Source organism: Protomyctophum bolini (genome assembly GCF_963924005.1).
Source record: "Protomyctophum bolini genome assembly, chromosome: 19".
Lineage (NCBI taxonomy): Eukaryota > Metazoa > Chordata > Actinopteri > Myctophiformes > Myctophidae > Protomyctophum > Protomyctophum bolini.
In genome coordinates, this window is record NC_137880.1 from 4,390,170 (window position 1) to 4,414,046 (window position 23,877).

Sequence of the window (23,877 nt, forward strand, 5' to 3'; positions counted from 1 at the left end):
TATACAGTTTAAAATATTACATTTGTCAAAGGAAAAACTCAACAGAATGTATCCAAATGTGAATCCAGCCTGCGACAGATGTGGCCAGGCGCCGGCCACTCTAGCTCATATGTTCTGGCATTGCACCAAACTAACATCATATTGGCAAAGTATATTTAAATCACTGTCAGACATTGTTGGAGGACCTTTTGACCCGGATCCACTGACAGCAGTTATGGGAGTCAGGGGGCCCGGGGTCAAACTGTCTACTTTCCAATATAACATGGTAAAATATGTGACTCTACTGGCTCGCAGACTGATACTGTTGAATTGGAAACAAGCACAGGTTCCGACTCACACTTCACTTATGAGAGATGTTATGCACTACTTACAATTGGAAAAGATTAAATTTGAATTGAGAGGGAGTGAAGATAGATTCTACCAGACATGGCAACCCTTCATTGAATATTTCAATAGGTGCACGCTAACCCCTCCTACACAATAGATAGCACAATAGAAAATTGGAAAGAAAGGAAAAAAAAGGAACAGAGTGTTTTTTCTTTATTTTATTTTTCATCATTTAAAAAAAGAGAATGTCTGTAATTCACTTAATTTACAACATGTTGGGAAAGTTTGAGAGCAAGAGTGTCTGTCCTGTTGTCTCTTTTGTTTGTCTGTAAAATCATTGTTTAACTGTTTTTTCATGTTTATCACATTTATGTATTTTTTGTATTGTATTGTACGTGGAACATTTACATTGCCTGTTATTTTTTTCATTTTATTTAACTGAACTACTCATCATTGTCAATAATATTCTGATGTCATACAAAAAATGCCTAATAAAAACAGTATTATTAAAAAACAAAAAAAAACAGGAGGTTGGCCGATAGTTGCTGGGAACCAGATAGTCCAGTGTTTTCTTTTTAAGGATGGGTTTAACTAAGGCACTTTTGAGTGACCCAGGAAAAATACCGGTAAGCAGAGATTTATTAATTAGTTCTAATAACTCACCAGATAGGCAGTTAAAAACCGTTTTAAAAAAGCTAGTGGGGATAGGGTCAAGGGAACAAGTAGAGCCCTTACCACTTTGCTAACAATTTCGTTGTCTACTGGGGTGAACTGGGATAAAGTGCTTCTGAAAAGGGCAGGGGTTTTGGCAATATCCATGCATATGGAAGTGACCTTTTCCCTGAAATAGGCTGAGAACTCGTTAGATTTTTCCTGTGTTGCAAGGTCATTTTTTGTATTGTCCTGTGAGAACTGTTGACACAAAGGTGTCTCTTCAGATATCTTGAATCTCTGAAACTCTTGTCACAATGTTTACATTGGAAAGGTTTTTCTCCAGTGTGGACACGCTGGTGTATTTTCAGGGAAAATGATTGAGTAAAACTCTTGGTACAATCTTTACATTTGAAAGGTCTTTCTCGAGTGTGGACAAGCTGGTGTTTATTCAGGTCACCGGAGTTTATGAAACTCTTGTCACAATGTTTACATTGGAAAGGTTTTTCTCCAGTGTGGACACGCTGGTGTATTTTCAGGGAAAATGATTGACTATAACTCTTGGTACAATCTTTACATTTGAAAGGTTTTTCTCGAGTGTGGACACGCTGGTGTTTATTCAGGTCACCGACGTATCTGAAACTCTTGTCACAATGTTTACATTGGAAAGGTTTTTCTCCAGTGTGGAAAAGCTGGTGATTCTTCAGGTCACGGGAGTAACTGAAACTCTTGTCACAATGTTTACACTGGAAAGGTTTTTCTCCAGTGTCGACACACTGGTGTCTTTTAAGGGAAGATTGCTGACGGAAACTCTTGTCACAATGTTTACATTGGAAAGGTTTTTCTCCAGTGTGGCAAAGCTGATGATTCTTCAGGTCACGGGAGTACCTGAAACTCTTGTCACAATGTTTACATTGGAAAGGTTTTTCTCCAGTGTCGACACACTGGTGTCTTTTAAGGGAAGATTGCTGACGGAAACTCTTGTCACAATGTTTACATTGGAAAGGTTTTTCTCCAGTGTCGACACACTGGTGTCTTTTAAGGGAAGATGGCTGTACGAAACTCTTGTCACAATGTTTACATTGGAAAGGTTTTTCTCCAGTGTGGACACGCTGGTGTATTTTCAGGTCACGGGATAATCTGAAACTCTTGTCACAATGATTACATTGGAAAGGTTTTTCTTCAGTATGGACACTAAGGTGTCGCTTCAGGAGAGATGAGAGTCTGAAACTTTTGTCACAATGTTTACATTGGAAAGGTTTTTCTCCAGTGTGGACACGAAGGTGATATTTCAGGTAAGATGGCTTACCAAAACTCTTGTCACAATGATTACATTGGAAATTTTCTCCAGTGTGGACACGCTGGTGTGTCTTCAGGTCACTGGAGTATCGGAAACTCTTGTCACAATGTTTACATTGGAAAGGTTTTTCTCCAGTGTGGACACGAAGGTGTGTTTTCAGGTATTTTAACTGACTGAAACTCTTGTCACAATGTTTACATTGGAAAGGTTTTTCTCCAGTGTGGAAACGAAGGTGATTTTTCAGGTAAGATGGCTTACCAAAACTCTTGTCACAATGATTACATTGGAAATTTTCTCCAGTGTGGACCCTAAGGTGTGTCTTCAGGTCACTGGAGTATCCGAAACTCTTGTCACAATGTTTACATTGGAAAGGTTTTTCTCCAGTGTGGACACGAAGGTGTATTTTCAGGTAAGATGACCTACCAAAACTCTTGTCACAATGTTTACATTGGAAAGGTTTTTCTCCAGTGTGGACACGCTGGTGTGTCTTCAAATGACTTGGATCTCTGAAACTCTTGTCACAATGTTTACAGTGGTAAGGTTTTTCTCCAGTATGAACACGCTGGTGTGTAATCAAATTAGTTGAATATCTGAAACTCTTGTCACAATGTTTACATTGGAAAGGTTTTTCTCCAGTGTAGACACGCTGGTGCTTCTTCAGGGAACCTGAGTCCCTGAAACTCTTGTCACGTTGTTCGTCATCATCGTCTTCACTGGTCTCCTCCCAATCATCACTGTCTTCAGTGACTTCAGTGTCGGATTCAAGTTCAACTTCAACCTCAGAGCAGTGGGAAGATATGTCTTCTTCTTCATCATCAACATAATTTTCTTCTTCACCTTTCACTGCCAGTAATGTCATAGTTGACCCAACAGGTTCCTCTGGTCTTTGAAGTAGTTCCTCCTGTTCCTCTTTAAGCTCCTCCTGTTCTTTTTTAAGCTCATCTGGTTCCTTGTTAATGTGGTGAGCCTCTGGTTCCTGCTGGAGCAGACTGGGGCTCCTCTCCTGTTCAGTGGAAACCTCCTCTTTACACACAACCATGTACAGGATGTCTAGGAGTAGAAACATAGCATGATGGTCAACACTGGATTCCTACAAAAAACCAATATAATATGCACATCACTTGGTAGAGGTGCTGGGTTCAAAAGTAGCATCAGAAAAAGAGAAAATAACTAGAGATCAGCAGATGAGCTTTTTTGTCACCCGAATCCGTGTGTGCATAATTATAATCCGCCCGTTATCCGACCGCAATTTATACATTAATCAAATGTATTAATCAATTTTGGGCGGGAACCCCTGTTGGTGTTATAGCATGTTATGCTTTAGCTATTGAAAATAGCAGATCTACAAGCCCATAGCGCACCACCGAGTGGCACGCTACGAGCTTGTAGGTCTGCTATTTTTGAAAAATCGAAGAACCACTGACACAGAAACGTAGCTTTTTCAGAAAACTGTCAGGATGTAGAAGACATTTTTAGAATCTGAATGGGTTAATCCACACCACCCGAAATCCGCTGCGCAGGGAAGCGCCCAGCGTATACAGTATAGCCAATCTACAAGCTCACAATGCGTCGCTGTGACGCGTTGTGAGCTTGTAGATCGGCTATTTATACTACTTGTACAAACAATGTCACTAACCACTCTCTCAACAGTTCACCAATGTTACTTAGTGTCACGGTGGCAGTGACTGAAGCCAAATGCAGAGAGCAGGCAAGTTCAAATTAACTGATGCATTGAACCAAACACGGTCAAGCATACACAACACAAAGTTAGCAGTAGCTGCATACAGAAAATGAGGAATGCCAAAAAAGCTGAACGTTACAGAAGCACAAAAACAGAATGTCCAAAAATGCAAACCTTCAAAAAATACACAAGGCAGAGAAGTCCAAACCAAACCAAAACAGGGAACCAGCAACTCCAAGATCAACACAGGAAACATCCAGGAAACAACAAGGTTGAGCACCAGACAATGGTTTATGTTCTGACAGTTTGTTTGTGCAATGAGTCCAGTATTTATAGGAGGCAGGTTAATGGCAAAGTGTTCACAGGTGGGCTGACGAGGGAGTTGGAGACAGGTGAGTGAATGGGACTTGGGAATGCCACGTAGTGGTTGTATATATCTATGGTAACACACACGCTGTCCAAGTTCTTTGCAACGTATTTTCATACAGCATATCCAGCAGTCATCGGCAGGGTAAAGAACTGAATCACTCCCAGTCCCACGCAAAACATATATGTATTACTTAGTTTTAAGTTTCTCTCAGACTCACTAGCTGCCTGTTAGCAACTTTAGCGTAGCTGCCTGTAGGAGACCACTGTGTTGTTGTTGTTGTTGTTGTTGTGCAACAGTCAGGACCCAACTTCATAGTTGTGTTGGCTAATTTGTGCCAGATCATGGAAAATGATGTAATTAAAATACTACTAATGCACGCACACCGAGATTTTGTGCGTTTTAAAAGCGATAATAAGCATATAGATAAATGCCATTAATTCTTTTCCCGCATTATTTCACCCGAGATTTATCCAATATTAATTTATAATATATTGGGTTCAACCGCAGCTAAATGCGCCACCCGCTGGTCTCTACCACACGGGCGCACACTCATTTGCTCCAAAAGTTAAACTGTATTAACGACTTTTCGAGCAAAGGCTCTTCATCTGGTCAAACTTGAGATGTGGGTGATCCCCCCATTTAAATAGACACCCACGGGTCACGTTACTAGTCAGTGGGTGGAACCAACACAACATGGTCATCAAATAAATTAATGAAATATCACTATATACAGTGGAATAAGCATAAATGGACATCATGATTAATATGATCTATATATAAATAATTCACATAATCAAGTATTGTCTTACGCAACAATTCAAGGTTCTCTATCGTGTTCGAGACTGGCTCTCCACTACATATTGTTCAATATGTACGGGAACTGACCCCACAGGGCAGTGTTCATGGATATCTCTTTAAGACACATCTTCTATGGTGGCCCTGCCCAGATGCCAATCAGCGGGCTATTTAAGCCCCATCTGTGCAGTGCCACTTCGATTTTTTGATTTCCACGAGAGCAGACGTTTCGTGTATCTCAGCAGTTTTGACACTATTAAACAACATATATATATATAAATATATATATTTAGAACATGAAGCTGCGTGGCACACAGTCCACTTACCTAGGTAAGAAGAGAGCCGGTCGTCCTGACGACTCCTCTCTGGGCGCCGCGTAGCTGCACAACAACAACGACAACAACAGCAACAAGCTGAGTGCCGAATCTGTCTTGCGGAGGAAGCCTCAGTTTGTCCGTGCGACCGCTCCTTGGTGAAACCTGCTCGTTGGGGGAAACCTTGGAGACGGCGTTCGGTCCGTGCGTCCAACCCTTGGTGAAACCTGCTCGTTGGGGGAAACCTTGGGTCGGCGTTCGGTGTGGCCAAAGGGTCCAAGCGTGAAGCCAACCACGTTGGTGGAGCCTTGGCTCCCTGGCTGCAGAAGCGCTGTGAGACCCCGAGCGAAACCGACCTCGTCGGTGAACCTCCTGGTTGATCATCGCGGCTGTACACCGTGGCGGCGGGTAGCGGGGTAGAACCCAGAGGAGCTGACCTAGTCGGCGTACACTGAGGCCATCTACGTTCGCTGATCGTTGCCGCCGCGGTCCGGTCCGGCCAGACCACACGGCAGAGAGTGTAAACAAACAATTCCAGCGTGTTCCAACTTCCTCATTGACAGGTTGACGTGAGCGTCATAGTGTAGGAGGTATGCTCGTCAGGGACGGCTGCCCAGACTGCACTGTGCCTCACGGTTCACAAGAGGGCGGTGTGGCTCAAAGATCAGGAGACAAAAACTCCAGATGACCCACCGTGTTAGGCGCTGCAATTAAATCGCTTACTCTGTCACAATTGGTTCTGGTTAATATATACTTATATGCTTATATATATATATACCTGTGTGTATCAATACAAGCATACAGGTATGTGTATCACGTAAGCTGATACACTACCAATGTATTGTACAGTCTGTACAATACAGTACAGGCATATATATATGTACCATTGTAAAGCGCTTTGAGCACTTGGAAAAGCGCTATAAAAATGCAATTCATTATTATTGTTATTATTATAAGTATGATAATGGCTACAACAACACACTATGCATGTGGACTTGTAGGCCTACTGGTATGAGATACAAAAGTTTGGAAGCCTCCAGTGTGCTTAATGTCAGATTGTTTTGTGCTAGAGCGCCTCAGAGCGGCCGAGCAGTTTATGTACAACCTCTTCCAGAGGTCCATAACTCTGCTGGTGACACAAAACAAACTGTGGACATTGATTTGGGGACTCTGTCCTAACAAAGAGAGAGCACACTGAGAATCCGCGTCATGGGGATGTCTTAGGGTACCATGTTGCCTTGATTCGTTTATGCAGCATTGTGAGCTGCAAAGGGTAGATTATGACCCCTCACGTTCAAGCAATTACTATGGGCCCACTCCCTGTGGAGCACATTCCGAACAGTTAAAATATGGTGTACAATACAAGATGTATACATATATGTATATATAGGTACATGCTATTTGTATACAGCTGTGACTCTGTCTCCAAGACAATGTTTTCTCAAGAGAGACAAATAAAGACTACCTTGAACCTTGTCCCAGGTTGGCAGAGCTGGGGGAGCTAAGCTCAGGCTATAGCCCCACCTCTCTCCGGTCCTGCCTGGTATGGACAGGTCTGTAAAGAAGGATTTAGTGAGACTACTTACGAGTGTCAGCAGCCTATTAATGCACTACGGTGTGCAGTTTAGGGAGCGAGCGTTGACTCGCCCTCTCGGGTTAGCTGTGTTCTCGTTTGTAGGTGAGACTAACAAATTCCTTGGGGTCAGTCGAAGGTTTCCCTTTATGTTGGGCAGTCATCATAGCGCACTATACTGCCGTAATTCTGGCGAGGCGTCAGCTCACGCGACAGTGGTGTAGTTCGGTCACAGACAGGACGTGCTGTGTCTGTCCGACGTTTGGTTGAAGGCAAATTATGCAGCCATTATAGTGCACTATACGGTCGTATTGCTGGCGGGGGGCCTGCTTACGCGACCGTGGTGTAGTTCTGTCTGTGGATCTGGTTCCCCAGTGACACAGACATGACATGCTGGGTCTGCCAGGAAGTATGCCTGAATCTCAGCCATTATCACACTATAGGGCGTATTGCTGACGAGGTCAGCTCATGCGTCCGTGGTGTAGTTTCACGGTGGAGCCGGGCTCAGTGACACAGCAGAGCGTGCTGTGGCTGTCGGGCAGAGCACACGATACAGTGTACAGTGTGTCACGGCGAGCCGTTTATGCACCTAGGTGTGACTCTGCGGGGTAGAATCCGGTTACCGGTCTGAAACCACAGAGAAAGCTCTTCTCATCCAGAGAAGTCACGAAGTCATGGCTATCTAGGCGCAGCTAGCCAACAACAACAGCAACAAGACTGAGTGCCGAATCTGCCTCGCGGAGGAAGCCTCAGACTTGTCCGTGCGTCCGCTCCCTGGTGAAACCTGCTCGTCGGGGGAAACCTTGAGACGGCGTTCGGTCCGTGCGTCCGCTCCCTGGTGAAACCTGCTCGTCGGGGGAAACCTTGAGACGGCGCTCGGTGCGGCCAAAGGGTCCCAAGTGCGAAGCCGACCTCGTTGGTGGAGCCTGGGGTCCCTGGCTGCAGAAGCGCTGTGAGACCCCGAGCGAAACCGACCTCGTCGGTGAACCTCCTGGTTGATCATCGCGGCTGTAAACCGTTGCGGCGGGTAGCGGGGTAGAACCCAGAGGAGCTGACCTAGTCGGCGTACTCTGAGGCCATCTACGGTCGCTGATCGTTGCCGCCGCGGTCCGGCCAGACCACACGGCAGAGAGCGTAAACAAACAATTCCAGGGCCAACCGGCGGGGTATGGCTAGAGGTGCTCAGCACACCGAGCCCACTCCTCAGTCCTGACAGTTCAGGGTACCCAGCCCCCACATGCTGTCTCTCGAGACAGTGGCGGTCAATTCAGGTGGACCCCTGAGTAGGTTCCACCATGTCATGGGTTGTAGCTCTCTCGAGGTCGTCCTCAGACGAGCCCTCCATTGTCGTTTCCGGTGATCCTGGATCTCCATCTGGCCAGTTTGTTGGTACTTTGCGCTCCTGCGTCGTTCTTGAGTACATCCACGGATGTTGGCGTGGGACGTCCTCGTGACCGGTGCCCGTTTGTTGGATCCCACAGCACTAGTTTGCTGGCTGGCATCTCTTGGCAGTGAGCCAGCTGGTGCCTCCGCCCCTTAGGGCTGAGGGAGACCACGGTGTACCGGGTGCTCGCACATTAGGTCGGCAGCCCCCCCACGGGAGGTGGTACTGTCTGCCTTGCGGCATGAGCCAATTAAGCGTGGACACTTGGGTGGCTTCTCGCAGGACAGCATTCTTGTTGTTAGCAGTGTCAGCCACAAGAATGTCCCTATCAGTGCATGAAGGAGGCTGCCGCTTCCTACATGGCAATGGTTAGGTGGTGCTGGCACCAATCCCTGCACTCTATACCATACGGCCTGATCAGAGAGTGCTCGGGTAGACCATGGTCGAAGGGTGGACTGTCCCACCGGATCACAGGGGTGATCCAACAGGGACAAGCAGGCAGGAGTGCCAGGGTCGCCTGGAAGGCGGGCACACTCTGCCCATGGGACAACAGCCCCCTGGTTGCTGTAGAATGGTGTATCTCTGACAGAGATCTACACAGCAGTGACATGGGCGACTCTGTCTACATTCACCCTGTCCTACCGATGGAACGTGGTGGCATCCGCTCCCCCTGTGGGAGTCGCTCCTGCGTGCTACTCAGCGGTAGGGTCACCAGCACCTTGACCGGTCAGGTCGGCCGGGCATCTGACGGGCTGGCTTGAGCAGCCCTTCACCCCGGTGGTCACTGGCCTAGCATCATGCTGGGCCAGCTGAGCCTAGGTGGCGTCTTGCGCCTAGGCCACGAGTATTACTTACTTGGTATGAATACTGAAGTTTTGGAGCGTTTTGGCAAGCGCCTGTGACTCATGGCGCTCACCACTTATAGGCTCGGATGGAATTCAGGTTAAACTGCCTCGGGCTGCCGCAGGGGCAGCTGGTCTGCTTATTTCCTCGCGGTGTGTCTTAGAGAGTTCCCGTACATATTGAACAATATGTAGTGGAGAGCCAGTCTCGAACACGATAGAGAACGGAGGGTTACACTCTCTGTAACCCAGGTTCTCTGAGTGGAGAGACTGGCTCTCCACAAAAGAGCCGCTCCGAAATGCGTGTCAATCAAGAATTAATCGAAGTGGCACTGCACAGATGGGGCTTAAATAGCCCGCTGATTGGCATCTGGGCAGGGCCACCATAGAAGATGTGTCTTAAAGAGATATCCATGAACACTGCCCTGTGGGGTCAGTTCCCGTACATATTGAACAATATGTAGTGGAGAGCCAGTCTCTCCACTCAGAGAACCTGGGTTACAGAGAGTGTAACCCTCCGATGTATATACATCATAGTTACAGTGAAGAAAAAGGTGCCTGAAAGGAAAGCCCTCGTTCATTCCCTTTGGTGACATTGTTTTTGGTATTCAGACAGCCAGCAATGGGTAAAACGCTCCCAAAATAAATGTAGTCTCTGTGACACATCTAGGGCCTGCAATCTGCAATCTGCTACTCTGATAGGTACCCAGGTAGGAAGGAAGAATTGTCCTGTAAAAGGAAGTGTGCTCTACTTCCATGTACCTACCTGGTAATTGTCGATTATAATCCTCCCCCATCAGGGTGTATTTTGAACTTTGAACTTTAAATTTTGAACTGGCAATAACTTTTTGACCACATACATTTCCAAAACGTTAACAGGTAAAACCTTTAGCAAGTTACCATGTAAGAAATATGGAACTGTACTGTGAAAGGAAGCGTGGTTTACATGACATTACCATGTTCTTTCTCCAGAATTGGAAGATTACCAGGTATTTACCCAGTATTTAGTAGATTATTACCCAATCTGGTGTTTACCATGGGTGTGTAAAATTATATCAGGGAGTGATAACGACTAAGACTAAATGATCAGTGTCGTTGGCGGCATCCTCTCCGCTCCAACACGTGTCCATAAGTCTGCTTCTCCCCCTGGACAGCACACTGTACACACTGCAAGAGGAAACAACCATAGAGTTCCCAGGTCCCAAAACACCAGTATCCCCACCATTACCAGCCATCAACTACATCAAGATAAAATGCAATATTATTACACCACCACCCGGTAACAAATACGCAAAAACAGGATAACTTTCAAAGACTGTATTACCTGTACTACTGCCTATTTCTTTGTCTGAAACAGAATCACAGGAAACATCTTGCCTTACCACACGCACTAAGCGCAGAATGCAGAAGGTGATCGCCGACCAGAGTTGGGGTCCGTTACTCATAAAAGTAAGGCACTACATATTACATATTACTTTTGAAAAAAGTAATGCCTTACATTACTTTATTACTCCCTGGAGAAAGTAACTAGTTACATTACTCGTTACATTACTTTTGCAGTTTTGCGTTACTCCATAAAATCGCCTGAGATGCATTGTCAAATAATTTGCACTGAACTGCCACACAACAATATAATATTTAGTTTGGGGTCTGTGAGGCCAAATCTCATCAAATGGTGGTCCATGGCTAAAATGCAGAATACATACTGGACCTTGATATGAAAATGGTTGAAAACCACTGTACCACGTGGTTCTAGGCAAATATTAACTTTCCCAACAATATATATTCAAATAAAATAATGAGACTGAGATAAATCAGTAGACTATAATTATGTTCAAAGTGCTTTAGGATCCCTTTCTTTATGATGTGGAGTCCCCTGCTCCATTGCTCATTAAATGTAGTTTTTCATTTCGGCATATTTGGTTTATTTATCTCTACATTAACTAACTAGTGATTGTGAGAGCACACGTTCTACAACAAACAAACAGACCCTCCCATTGGCAGTGTTGCCAGGTTTTAGAAGAGAAACAAGCAGCCATGTCTATGAAAACAGCCCAAAAGAAGCCTGACTGGGCTATCATAAAACAAGCCCAAAGTCGCTTGTAATAAGCGGACATGGCAACACCCCAACGCCTGCTCTGTCTCTGTGACAGTGGGGAGACTGGGAGCTTTCTGTGCAGCGAAAAAGTGCTACGGAGATTTTAATACAGAGACGACTTAAATGACAGTTATGACACAACTTACACAAGCACTGTAGGCTATATCACAAAAAAACGGACAATGATGTGTCCGGCCAGAGGTTGAGTTGGGAGGAGGAAAGGTGGGTCTAAAACCGGACGTCATGGCCACCCTACGAGTCCACGACAGTAACGAAAAATGCTGTGCTGCTGATGATCTGACACCGGTTTGACATGTTCTAGTCCGTACTGCGTACTGCGTTGCCAGCGCACCATTAGTGTTCATGTTCAACTCATCTCCGTTGTGTGCATTATTCTCTAAAGCAACACTGCTGAAAGCAGCCACATGACGCAAGTAGCGAGTAACGGCAGCGCTAAAGCGACCAGTAACTGTAGTGTGATTATCAATTTTGGAGGAGTAGTGTCGTTATATTACTCGCTACCGACCAAAGTAGTGTCGTTACAGTAACGATATTTTCCGTTACTCGTTACACCCAACTCTGTCGCCGACCCCTCCCACCCTGCCTGCTCTCTTTTTGCACCCCTGCCCTCAGGTAAGAGACTCCGGTCTCTAAAGTGCAATACCTCCCGCTTCAAGAACAGCACTTATCCCGAGGCTATTCGCCTCTTGAATGCTGACCCTCTTTTCACTCGCACTTTACAGCGTGAAGCTGCTTTGTAAAACGATGAACTGTGATGAATTTGCTATTTATTTATTCAACATGAATTGTAACGTTTTGTATTCTTCTTATTTATTGGTCCCCCTCATATGATGCCTGTACTTTTGTATTGTGTTCTGTCTGATTATGTGATGTGAATATGTGTATGTATCGTATGTATGTTTTTAGTGCACTGAAACAAATTCCAATCAACTCTGTTGACATGGCAATAAAGTCTTGAATCTTGAATTGAATCTTGAATCTATGTGAGCCTCTCCCCTCCCTCCATCAAACAATTTTTTTGGTCAAACCATATGGGCTTCCATTGGAAATGCATTGGAGCAGCCGTTAAACACAGACATAAGACAGACCAAGACAGGTGTCGTGAATGTGTGAACGCAGCTCAGTAAGGGCATATGTCAACCTCACCCGCTCACCTCCGCCCCACCCCCTCCTGGTGCTGCGGCCATCTTGGAAACTAAACACAATATAAACAATTGAAGATGGGTGGGGCCGAGAAAGCCCCTTATTGCCAGGTAGGTACATGGTAATGGGTCCGCGTCAATATGCCGACGGTCCATTGGTCCGATCGACAACCTACCTCAAACCCTCACCCTAACCCTAACCTCCCCAGGGGCAGACACCTAAACCTAACCACCCACCCTCTCCCGACCCCCAGCGCACCTCGGACCAATGCTCCTTCGGAGCAATGGTCCGTCGGATCATAGGGTGCTTCCCCATGGTAATATGGAAATAGAGCACACTTCCTTTTACAGAACAGTTCCTCCTTCCTTACTGGGTACCTATCAGGTAATTACATGGTAGTTGTCGGGACTGGTAATTTCCTGGTAGTCTACCACCCCATGGCCCTCATTTATAAACCGTGCGTACGCCAAAATATGGGTGATTTCTTTTTTTTACCATTTCCCGCCAAAGCTTGAAATTGAACTTGACAAAGTTCAAAACTCACGTCTGGTCGGGAGCTGTCGTACGCTTTGTCATCACCAGTTTTTCTAAACATATGTATTCACTCCTAAAAGGTTGAATATAAAACTCTATGTATATGGGCTACATGTAAACAAAGAAAAATAAAAAAAATGAATAGGCCTACATCAACGATGTGTCTTTGTGTCATATGAAATGAGTAGGGGATTTCCAACTTTACAATTAAAATCGCGCTTGATGCTTTGACGCGCCATTTAAACAGTGTTTTGCACTTCCCCTTTGGAAGTTATAACATCCATGACATGGATCTATTCTAGACTCTAGATGGAATTTGCAGTGCTGCAGCTATAGTCAAGTCTACCAACCAACGAGTAGGCTATAGTGCAATCTACAGCCATGTCTTTCTCGAGTTACATCTCGCCATTTTAAGGATAAACCTGACGTGTCGCTCGAATGCCAAGTGTGCCGTGCCGGCGTGCCAGTGCAAGTACACGGGACCGCCCGACCGCATCGGAGATAGGTAGGCTAACCCAGCCAGCCAGGCTGCCAGCCCACCAGTGCCAGTGCATGAGCCTAGCCACTGCAACTATAGAGCGCAGCAGTCCCGCCCCCTCTCAGAAAAGCGAGTGGCCCAGGAAATGAAACCCCAATGCATTCTTTCATCGGCACTTCGAATATAATTTATTTAAAGACGGTTACGCCGCGGACAAAGCCAATTCGGATCATGACAAATCATGACAATGAACACAATGTTTTGGGACGATCAAATCATTAGAAAGAAGAAAATAAAGGCAGGAGACAACACTATTTGTTTTGTTTTTCGTCTTGTAAATTATTTGATCGTCCCAAAACATTGTGTTCATTGTCATGATTTGTCATGATCCGAATTGGCTTTGTCCGCGGCGTAACCGTCTTTAAATAAATTATATTCGAAGTGCCGATGAAAGAATGCATTGGGGTTTCATTTCCTGGGCCACTCGCTTTTCTGAGAGGGGGCGGGACTGCTGAGCTCTATAGCGAGGTAATCTAAATAGATTGTCATAAACGTGCATGGTCACGGTGTCATGAACGGACCACGGTGATAGAGACAGACAGACAGGTCAGGAGAGGAGGAGATGTTGCAAAACAGCAGCGTGTGTGTGCGCGCCTATTTGTTCACATGCAGGTTCAAAAATATATTGTTGTAGGCTATATTAAATGAAAAAATAATGTAATCATTTAATATAGGCTAAAACTAACAACACACAGCAGGCGCGTAGCGTGGATCAAATGATTGAATGGGCAAATTAGCATGCGCGGGGGGGGGGGGGGGCAGCAAATCCCCGGCCGATAGGTGTGAAGTGTGAACGGTTTGGGGGACCATTAACAAAGGCGGCTTGCATGCTGTAGTTTACTAACAAGAAATTTGCATGCACAAGGCTGGACCCTACGCCGGTGACACAGTGACAATTGCTTGCAAATAAGTTGCGATATGTGCGTACGTGTGTGTGTGTGTGTGAGGCGGGCAGCAAGGCAAGCGAGGCGAGAGGAGAAAAAGTTTCGTTCTTTATTTATTTAAAAGTTGCGTCTGCGTGTGTGTGTATGAGAGGGAAACGTTTTTATTGACTTTTTTCGTCATGTAACTATGGTTTCCAAGGTCGTACTACGTTGTTCATGTCGCAAAAACGATGGCGAGGCTTGATTTCATCGGGCGTGCCAGATAGATTTCAGCCGTCACATTTATTAACGTCGGAATGAAATTAAGGAAGGATCAGCTGTTTGCGATCACTATATAAATGCCGTGGCGACGTGGTTGTACTACGAAACCTGCACTCGAATCTGTGGCAGATTGTACACTCGATTGATAAATAGGGGCCCATGTGTTTACATGGGTAGTACCCATTTACCCATAGTTGTCAGGGAAAACACTTGGTAATTACATAGTAAATACTGAGTAATGTAAGTTACCATGCAATTACCAGGTAAATCCATTAGCTGGAAATTACCCAGTAGTTTGTTGGTAATTACCTAGTAATTACTGTGTGAACTACTACCAGGTCCCGTAAAATGAAGGGTTACCCATTTGGGCTTATTCCACTGTCCACACGGAAAATATGAAACACTGTATAGTTATATTTGATTAATTGATTTGATGACCATGTTCCACCCACTGACTAGTAACGTGACCCGTGGGTGTCTATTATTAAAATGGGTGAATCACTCACATCTCGAGTTTGATCAGATGAAGAGCCTTGGCTCAAAACTTTGTCAAGTGCGGGTTCTTTTCTCTTTTTCCAACAATGGATTCCAACATTTTTAATCCATTCTTCCATATACAAAATGAGCATTTTGTAAGATTGACTTTACTAACTACACGTTACAGTTCTGAAAGTTTTAGAAATATTTTAGCAAAATACTAAAAAAGTTATGTGAAGTAATTTATTTTGTTACTTTAACACCATGGATAATGATTAGGGATGTCGACTGGTAACCGGATAGCCGACCGTTAGAAATATCAGAATATTGTTATCGGCCTAACGGTTAATTTGTATAATAATAAATGCGTGTTCTTAGTTTTTCTAATAAAAATGTCTGTACTTCTGTTCTGTAAAGCGACTTTGGGTACGCAGAAAAGCGCTATATAAATCGTATATATTATTATTATTATAAATCCCTTTATTTTTATTAGTTTTTTTTAGAAATATAGAGACTTTGGTTGTTACTGTACAATAGTTAAAAAACAGTTAAAATTGCTGTCACTACAGTGTTGTATTTATTTATGTTTTGTACTCGCAGATGCATGCGTGCAGATCACAATGCGTTGTTTATTGACGATTAAGCCTACAACAATTTAAAATGTTGCTTTTTTGTTTGTCTTTGCAAAGGAGTAAATGTCAAAAGCCTAAATGTATACCATTCGTCTACCAACGTTAATTATGTATACATGCATGTTACATTCGGGGTAAAAAATAATTAATAAAATGAAAATCAAACGCTAATTAACAGGATAATCGGCTACCTGGATGGGAAATTAATTGTTACCGACATACTGGCGGCCAAATACAGATAATTTTGTAGCTCCATGACATGGAAAAGTCTGACAACCACTGACATAGAAACAGTTTTTTGTTATTTTTTTTTCTTTTAGAAAATGGTCATGATTTAGAAGACTTTTGTAGAATCTGGTCTCGGGTCTTAATGGGTTAAAGAAAGGAAGAGCACATGAAACTTACTGAGGTGTGGCTGGTCTTCAGCTTCCTGTTTAATAGAAACGTCTTCAGCTTCCTGTTTAATAGAAACATCCCTGGCTGAGTCTGGATAGTTCATCTTCACCTGCAGTCTGGACTCCGGTCTGAAATCAAGTGAATAAGGAAGGACTTTAAAAACAAAAGAAGCCTGTTGGCTGCCAGACTACTAGTGGTGATAGCCCAACTCTCCAACATGTGAATGTGGAGATTATGGGATTCATGCATTAGGGAATAAATCACACGTAACTTCAGTTTACACAATGAACAATGGTGTAAAGTGAATAAGGCAGTGCTTAATTTCAGCTCTGGTACTTGCTCACTTGAGCTCTGTTACAAAACCATATGTCTAGGGGTAAAAGGTAATGTAAGATAGGTAGGAGAAACGGAAACCAAGGCCTTAATGCAAGTATTTATTCAGTAGTATAGTGAATAAATATAATAATTAACAATAGTACAAAATAAATGGCTCTTCAACTTCAAATTAATACAAACCGGATCACAAAACAAAACTAAAGTTATTCCTTTCCGAAGGGAAAACTTATCTAAACAAACAAAGGTTCAACTTCACAAATTAAAGAACAAAACGAAAACAGTTGGCGACAGTAGTACGACGGATGGGGGAAAGACCTTAGAAGTGTTTCCCCAGCGCTGGGCTGGGCATGAATGGGCTATGTAGTGAGAGAGCCGCGGCCGCTAGCTCGCTCACGTGACCGTCAGCCAATCAGGGAGGTTGATCAGACCTCCATGGTCATGGCCAACAGGGTTACCCCAGACACACAGCTGATGACAATCAGTCTGTCTGAAGACCCATTAGTATACTCTGCATGGGAGGAGAGTTAGTCTAATACAGGTTCATAACAACTGCTGCACAGATATAGATATATATATATATACTAGAAGACATCTAGGCCTAAGATAATCCACATACATATATATATACTATAACAATATACCACCATATAAATATATATACACTATTAGCAATAAACATATATATATATTTATAATCCAAAATAACACTCATAAATCATAACACTCATAATTAATCATAACCACACACGACCATAGTCGTGACACCCCCCTTCCCGAAAAGAAGTTATATCCCCAAATAACTTCTTCTCAAAGAAGAGAGCACCTTAAACCCGGGAAAGGGCATCCGCAAGGACATTGTCCGTCCCCTTCTTGTGGCGAATTTCCACTTCAAAGTCCTGTAGCATCAAGGACCATCTCATCAGTCTTTGATTTGAATTTTGCATTTGCCTTAGGAACACAAGGGGATTATGGTCAGTATAGACAACAATAGGCAACGGGCTTGAGCCAACATATACCTCGAAAAATTGTAATGCAAGTAACAGGGCGAGAGCTTCCTTCTCAACGGTACTATAGTTACCCTGCGCTGAATTAAATTTCTTTGAATAGTAACAGATGGGATGATCGATATCCTGAAGATCCTCTTGGAGCAGAACAGCACCGGCCCCACAGGCGCTGGCATCCACCTCCAGCTTGAACGGTTTGGTGAAGTCGGGCGCAGCCAGGACTGGAGTGCTGCAGAGGAGAGCCTTGCAGGATTCGAACGCTAACTGACAGGCAGGCGACCAGATAAATACTCTTTTGACGCTAGTCAGCGTAGTCAGCGGCGCAGTGACGGCAGCAAAATTTTTGCAAAACCCCCGGTAGTAACCTGCCATGCCCAAAAACCGGCGGAGCTCACGCCTAGTCCTTGGCACAGGATATTCTAGAATAGCCTGGATTTTTGCATTAATAGCACGTACCTGGCCCTGACCAACCTGCTTCCCAAGATACGTTACGGTCGCACAACCAAATTCACATTTTGACAAATTTAATGTCAGGTTAGCCTCTCCTAACCGCTGAAAAATCTGTCTCAAAGTGTGTATATGCTCAAGCCAAGTATCATTATATGCCACAACATCGTCCAAATAAGTCTCTGTATTGTCCACGCCTCTTAGTACATTATTCATTAATCTTTGAAATGTCGCTGGTGCATTTCTTAAGCCAAATGGCATCACTGTATATTGGTATAAACCGTCTGGTGTCACGAATGCACTGATCTCTGATGCACGGGGTGTCAAAGCCACTTGCCAATAACCCTTTAGCAAATCCAATTTAGTTACAAATTTAGCAGACCCCACCCGATCCACGCAATCCAACATCCTCGGGAGCGGATAACTGTCAGCCTGCGTTATATTGTTAACCTTACGAAAATCTGTACAAAACCGCTGGCTCCCGTCAGCCTTAGGCACCAGCAAGCAGGGACTAGACCACGCACTGCTGCTATGAACAGCCAGCCCGTTCTCTAACAAGTAGTCAACCTCTTTTCGTAGTAAAGCACGCTTGGTTGGATTAACCCGATAGGCATGTTGCTTAATAGGAGGGCAATCCTTCTGTACAATTACATCATGAGAAAGGGCTGATGTGCATGATGGGTTATCTGAAAACAGATTCACATTATTTTCCATCAAATCAATAATGTCTGCTTGCGCCTGGGGACCCAAATGTTTTAAATACCCCGGTAAATCATTCAATATTTCAGAGTTCTGTAGACGTGACCCAGACGAACCTTTTACACGCAGCCCATCACTCTCAGGGGAATAAAGTGACGGCGCTGCTGCAGAAAGTGAGGCGACAACTGCGGGAATAACAGGAGTATCTGACTCGGTGCGAGCCAGATACGGCTTGAGCATATTCACATGACAAACCCTTGTCTTTTTGCGACGATCGGGCGTCAAAATCACATAATCCGTTTCACTTATTTTTTTGTCAATCACATAAGGACCACTGAATTTGGCCTGGAAGGCTGAGCTTTGCAGTGGGAGCAGCACCAACACCCTCTGACCCACAGCAAACACTCTATGCACAGCCTTCCTGTCAAACCATGCCTTCATTTTACCTTGAGCTTTACTCAGAAAGCTGCTAGCCATCTGTCTGGCCTTGTGCAATCGCTCGCGAAACCCCGCAACAAAATCCAATACATTAGTCACCGGCGAGTTTGCGTTGGCTAATAAGCCCTCTCGAAACGCACGCAACGGCCCCCGCACCGTATGGCCAAACACCAGCTCCGCTGGGCTAAACCCCAGCGACTCCTGTACGCTCTCTCTTACTGCCAGCATAAGATAAGGCAAGCCCTCGTCCCAGGCTTTACCAGTTTCGTGACAGTATTTCTTCATCATCGCTTTCAACGTCTGGTGAAACCGCTCAAGCGCGCCCTGGGACTCAGGATGATAAGCGCTAGAGTGTCTGTGTTCTATGCCAAGGGTGGAAGCAACTTGAGCAAATAATTTTGACATGAAATTTGAGCCCTGGTCACTTTGAAGATACCGGCAAAAACCAAAAGTAGAGAAAAAGCTAGAAAGCGCTTTAATAACTGGTCTCACTTTTAGTGTGCGTAATGGGAACGCTTCTGGGTAGCGCGTTGCACTACACATTACAGTAAGAAGGTATTTGTGACCAGATTTTGTGGTCGGTAATGGACCGACACAGTCAATCATGATGTGCTCAAATGGTTCACCCACAGCAGGGATCGGTTTCAACGGCGCGGGCGGAATAGTCTGGTTTGGCTTCCCCGTCATCTGACACACATGACAAGTGCGGCAGAAGTCAGTAACAGACGCATTCAAACCCGGCCAGAAAAAATAGCGTAGGATGCGGTCATAAGTTTTACGAATGCCCAGGTGGCCAGAAATGTTGTCGTGAGCCAGACTGAGAATCTGGGAACGGAAACCCTGAGGTACCACAACCTGACGCACCACATTCCATTTCAAGTCACCGATAGCCGCTGGAAACCATTTACGCACAAGGAGGCCATCCTCTACACTATATGCACTCGGCACAGCAGCATCACCCACTTTGGTAACTGCCTCCCAGCACACAGAGAGAGAGCGATCGTGCTTCTGCGCATGCGCAAATGTTTCCCTATCGATATCAAACCCAAAATCACTTTTAGTAGCCAGCAAGCTTTTCCTAGCCCGCTTACGCGGTGTCTGTGGGGCATCACCCACTGGTCGCTCGGCACACAAGAAAGTGTCACACAACGTAGCCTCGTCATCAAACTTTTTCGATTGTGCGCGAGTCACAGCACAACCCGGAAACACAGTGGGTGGGGCTCCCAGCACAGGCATAGCTACGTTAGCCACAGGCTTTTCAACCACTTCTAGCGACGCAAACACTTTTTCCCCAGCTATGTCGTTGCCAAGAATCATCCCCACACCTTCAATGGGTAAACTTTCACGTAACCCGATCTGCACAAGACCAGAAACAAGTGGAGAGCGTAGGTGGATCATATGCAATGGAGCGCGAGAGGATATCATTTCCACGCCCAAAACCAATGCATCGGAACCACAAAAGGTATTCTCCGCAAATGGCAGTACACTCTGTAAAATAAGGGACTGTGAGGCGCCTGTATCACGCAAAATGGTGATAGGAACGCGCTCATTTTCCTTATCAGACAGAGAGACTGAGCCATGCAAAATAAAGGGATCAAAACACTCCTCTACCTCCGCCCGGACAGCCATAGCTGTCTCGGAAGCAGACCGAGGAATAGTATGCACAAACCCCACACCCTTTGGTTTTTTTGAATACACATTTCCATTTCCATTCTCTTTCTGCTGCTTATGTTGTACTTTAGGGCAACGAGAAACCAAATGGCCCATTTCATGACAGTAAAAGCAAGCACGATTGTCAGGCGCTGCACTTGCGCCCCTCGGTGGACTTTTCGGCTGTGACAATTTGTGCTGTTTTTTCTGCATGTTAAACAGACCCTCCCCGCTACGCACCGGAGAAACACCAGACCGGTGCGTCAGATCATATTCATCGGCCCTCACAGAGGCTTTAGCAATTGAGTTAATCTTTTGTTCCTCAAGATAGACAACAATACGATCTGGGATACATGATTTGAAATCTTCCATCACTATCAGCTCAGTAAGCTGCTCAAAAGTGTGTACGTTGCTCGCGTTGCACCATTTCCTAAACAATGTGGCTTTTTCACGGCCAAATTCCACAAACGTTTGAGTAGAGGATTTTTGAGCGGCCCTATATTTTTGCCTATAATGTTCAGGCACCATTTCGAAACCGCTAAGGATAGCCGCCTTTACGACATCATAACATAGGCTCTCATCCACCGTGAGTGCGCTACAGATATCCTGTGCTCTACCTGTCAACTTACATTGGAGTAGCAAACTCCAGAATTCCCTGGGCCACTTAACAGCACCAGCAATTCGTTCAAACGCACAAAAGTAGTTATCCAACTCACCCTCCTTGAACGCAGGTACCAATGCGATTTGTTTGCTTATGTCGAACGCTGCCACTCCTCTGGAACCTGGGGATGACCCGTGTTGCTGCTGGGAGGCGGGCGCCCCTGCGGACGCCTCGTCGGGGTAGGTCTGGCCTCGCAGGCGTGCCATGTCGAGCTCATGTCTCTGACGCTGTAGTTTGCACTCCTCGCTCTTCAGCGTTGTTAGTGCTATTTCCAGCTCAAGCTCCCGGAGGCGCAGAACCCCCCCTATGTCCTGAGGACTCCCCCCAGTGCCCCGTGGGTAATCATGTGGGGCCTGAGCAGACGGGTCCCCCGCGGGATCCTCGCCCTGCTCTAACACACCCGTAGTGTCAGACTGATTGGCCCCACTGGAACTCGGTTCTGCGACAATGAGTGATACGTCTCCCCCCTCACTCTCATCTGACAGCATCGTAATGACTCCCTGTGAAAGCACCTGCCGTGAGACAGCTGCGAAAATCGCCTCTTTCTTTTTGGTACCGTGCGGTAAAGGAACGTTAAATTGTTTGGCAATACTGTACAATTCCCAATATGAGCACTGTTGTAGCTCCTCAAGCGACAGGACATCCGTACTAGCACCCTGGTCATCAGAGGCCATACCACCGCAACAAAATCTGTTACTCAAACTGGTGCGAGCAACATACTCACCATTAATACTCCCCAATCCGTCTACCACCAAAAGCAATACTAGCAAAACAAAAAACATAACCAACTGAACAACTGAATCCTTAATTTGTTTTTTGAAACGGACGGGCTCCCAAATATGTTACAAAACCATATGTCTAGGGGTAAAAGGTAATGTAAGATAGGTAGGAGAAACGGAAACCAAGGCCTTAATGCAAGTATTTATTCAGTAGTATAGTGAATAAATATAATAATTAACAATAGTACAAAATAAATGGCTCTTCAACTTCAAATTAATACAAACCGGATCACAAAACAAAACTAAAGTTATTCCTTTCCGAAGGGAAAACTTATCTAAACAAACAAAGGTTCAACTTCACAAATTAAAGAACAAAACGAAAACAGTTGGCGACAGTAGTACGACGGATGGGGGAAAGACCTTAGAAGTGTTTCCCCAGCGCTGGGCTGGGCATGAATGGGCTATGTAGTGAGAGAGCCGCGGCCGCTAGCTCGCTCACGTGACCGTCAGCCAATCAGGGAGGTTGATCAGACCTCCATGGTCATGGCCAACAGGGTTACCCCAGACACACAGCTGATGACAATCAGTCTGTCTGAAGACCCATTAGTATACTCTGCATGGGAGGAGAGTTAGTCTAATACAGGTTCATAACAACTGCTGCACAGATATAGATATATATATATATACTAGAAGACATCTAGGCCTAAGATAATCCACATACATATATATATACTATAACAATATACCACCATATAAATATATATACACTATTAGCAATAAACATATATATATATTTATAATCCAAAATAACACTCATAAATCATAACACTCATAATTAATCATAACCACACACGACCATAGTCGTGACAAGCTCCCCTACCTGTAGAGGCAGCTCCGGTATGCCATCCCAAATGCACATTACGTCTCTATTATTATTTTAGTTGAATTTTCAAGTCAACTAGGCTTCTTCCTCATCAGAGCTACTTCTATTTCCAGTACGATTCCAAAATAAAGCATGGGTTGAATGTTCACAAGTACAAACAAAAACAACAGTCTTATTTTGAAATGTGTGCCTGTTTTGATAGGAAATAGGTGGCTATGGAACCCCGGTATCGCCTCACTGTTGAGTGTTGACGGTGCCGGGTGCGTAAATAAAAACAACTCTCGTCTCGACTTTTGCAATTTGCATCTGTCGTTCATTGCATAATGGAATATGGAACTTTCATACTTGTATGGAGCAATAGTTCAACTGCTACTTGGAGTTTAGCCTTGGAGACAGCATGTGTTTTGTTTTCATTACAAAATTGTGAGTTCTTATGAACAGAACCGACCGGTTAACTGGTTAACATTGCCAAATCTCCCAAAGACACCCGGATTTTACAGCATGGCTCAGAATCGAATATCATATAACGCTTGCTTTGGTGGGCCCGGAATAAAAAAAAGACTAGTAGGCTACAGAATTAAGTAGTATTATTGAGTTGTCATTGGAGGAGGACGAGGCGGAGGAGGAACTTGGAAGAGAAGGACAATAACACGCATGCGTAAAAAATGCGACCGTGGAGTCTGTTCTCCTCTATGGATGTGAATGCTGGCGTCTGTATGGAGCATTACCAAGTGTATCAGAGAAGATGACTGGATACGCTGATGGAGGGCTCGTCTGAGGACGACGTAGAGAGACATACAAGCTTTTTATGTTGGGATA

The 23,877-nt window shown here is 44.8% G+C and overlaps 1 long non-coding RNA gene across 1 annotated transcript in view; it reads right to left on the reverse strand.

The window, feature by feature from the left end:
• Positions 1–611: 611 nt before the first annotated feature.
• Positions 612–23,877, reverse strand: part of LOC308333956 — a 32,264-nt gene continuing 8,998 nt past the window's right edge. The window contains exons 2-3 of the long non-coding RNA XR_013965841.1: positions 16,231–16,349; positions 612–3,328 (exon numbers count right to left, since the gene is read on the reverse strand). This is a non-coding gene — a long non-coding RNA (uncharacterized lncRNA). The remainder of the gene's footprint in view (positions 3,329–16,230; positions 16,350–23,877) is intronic.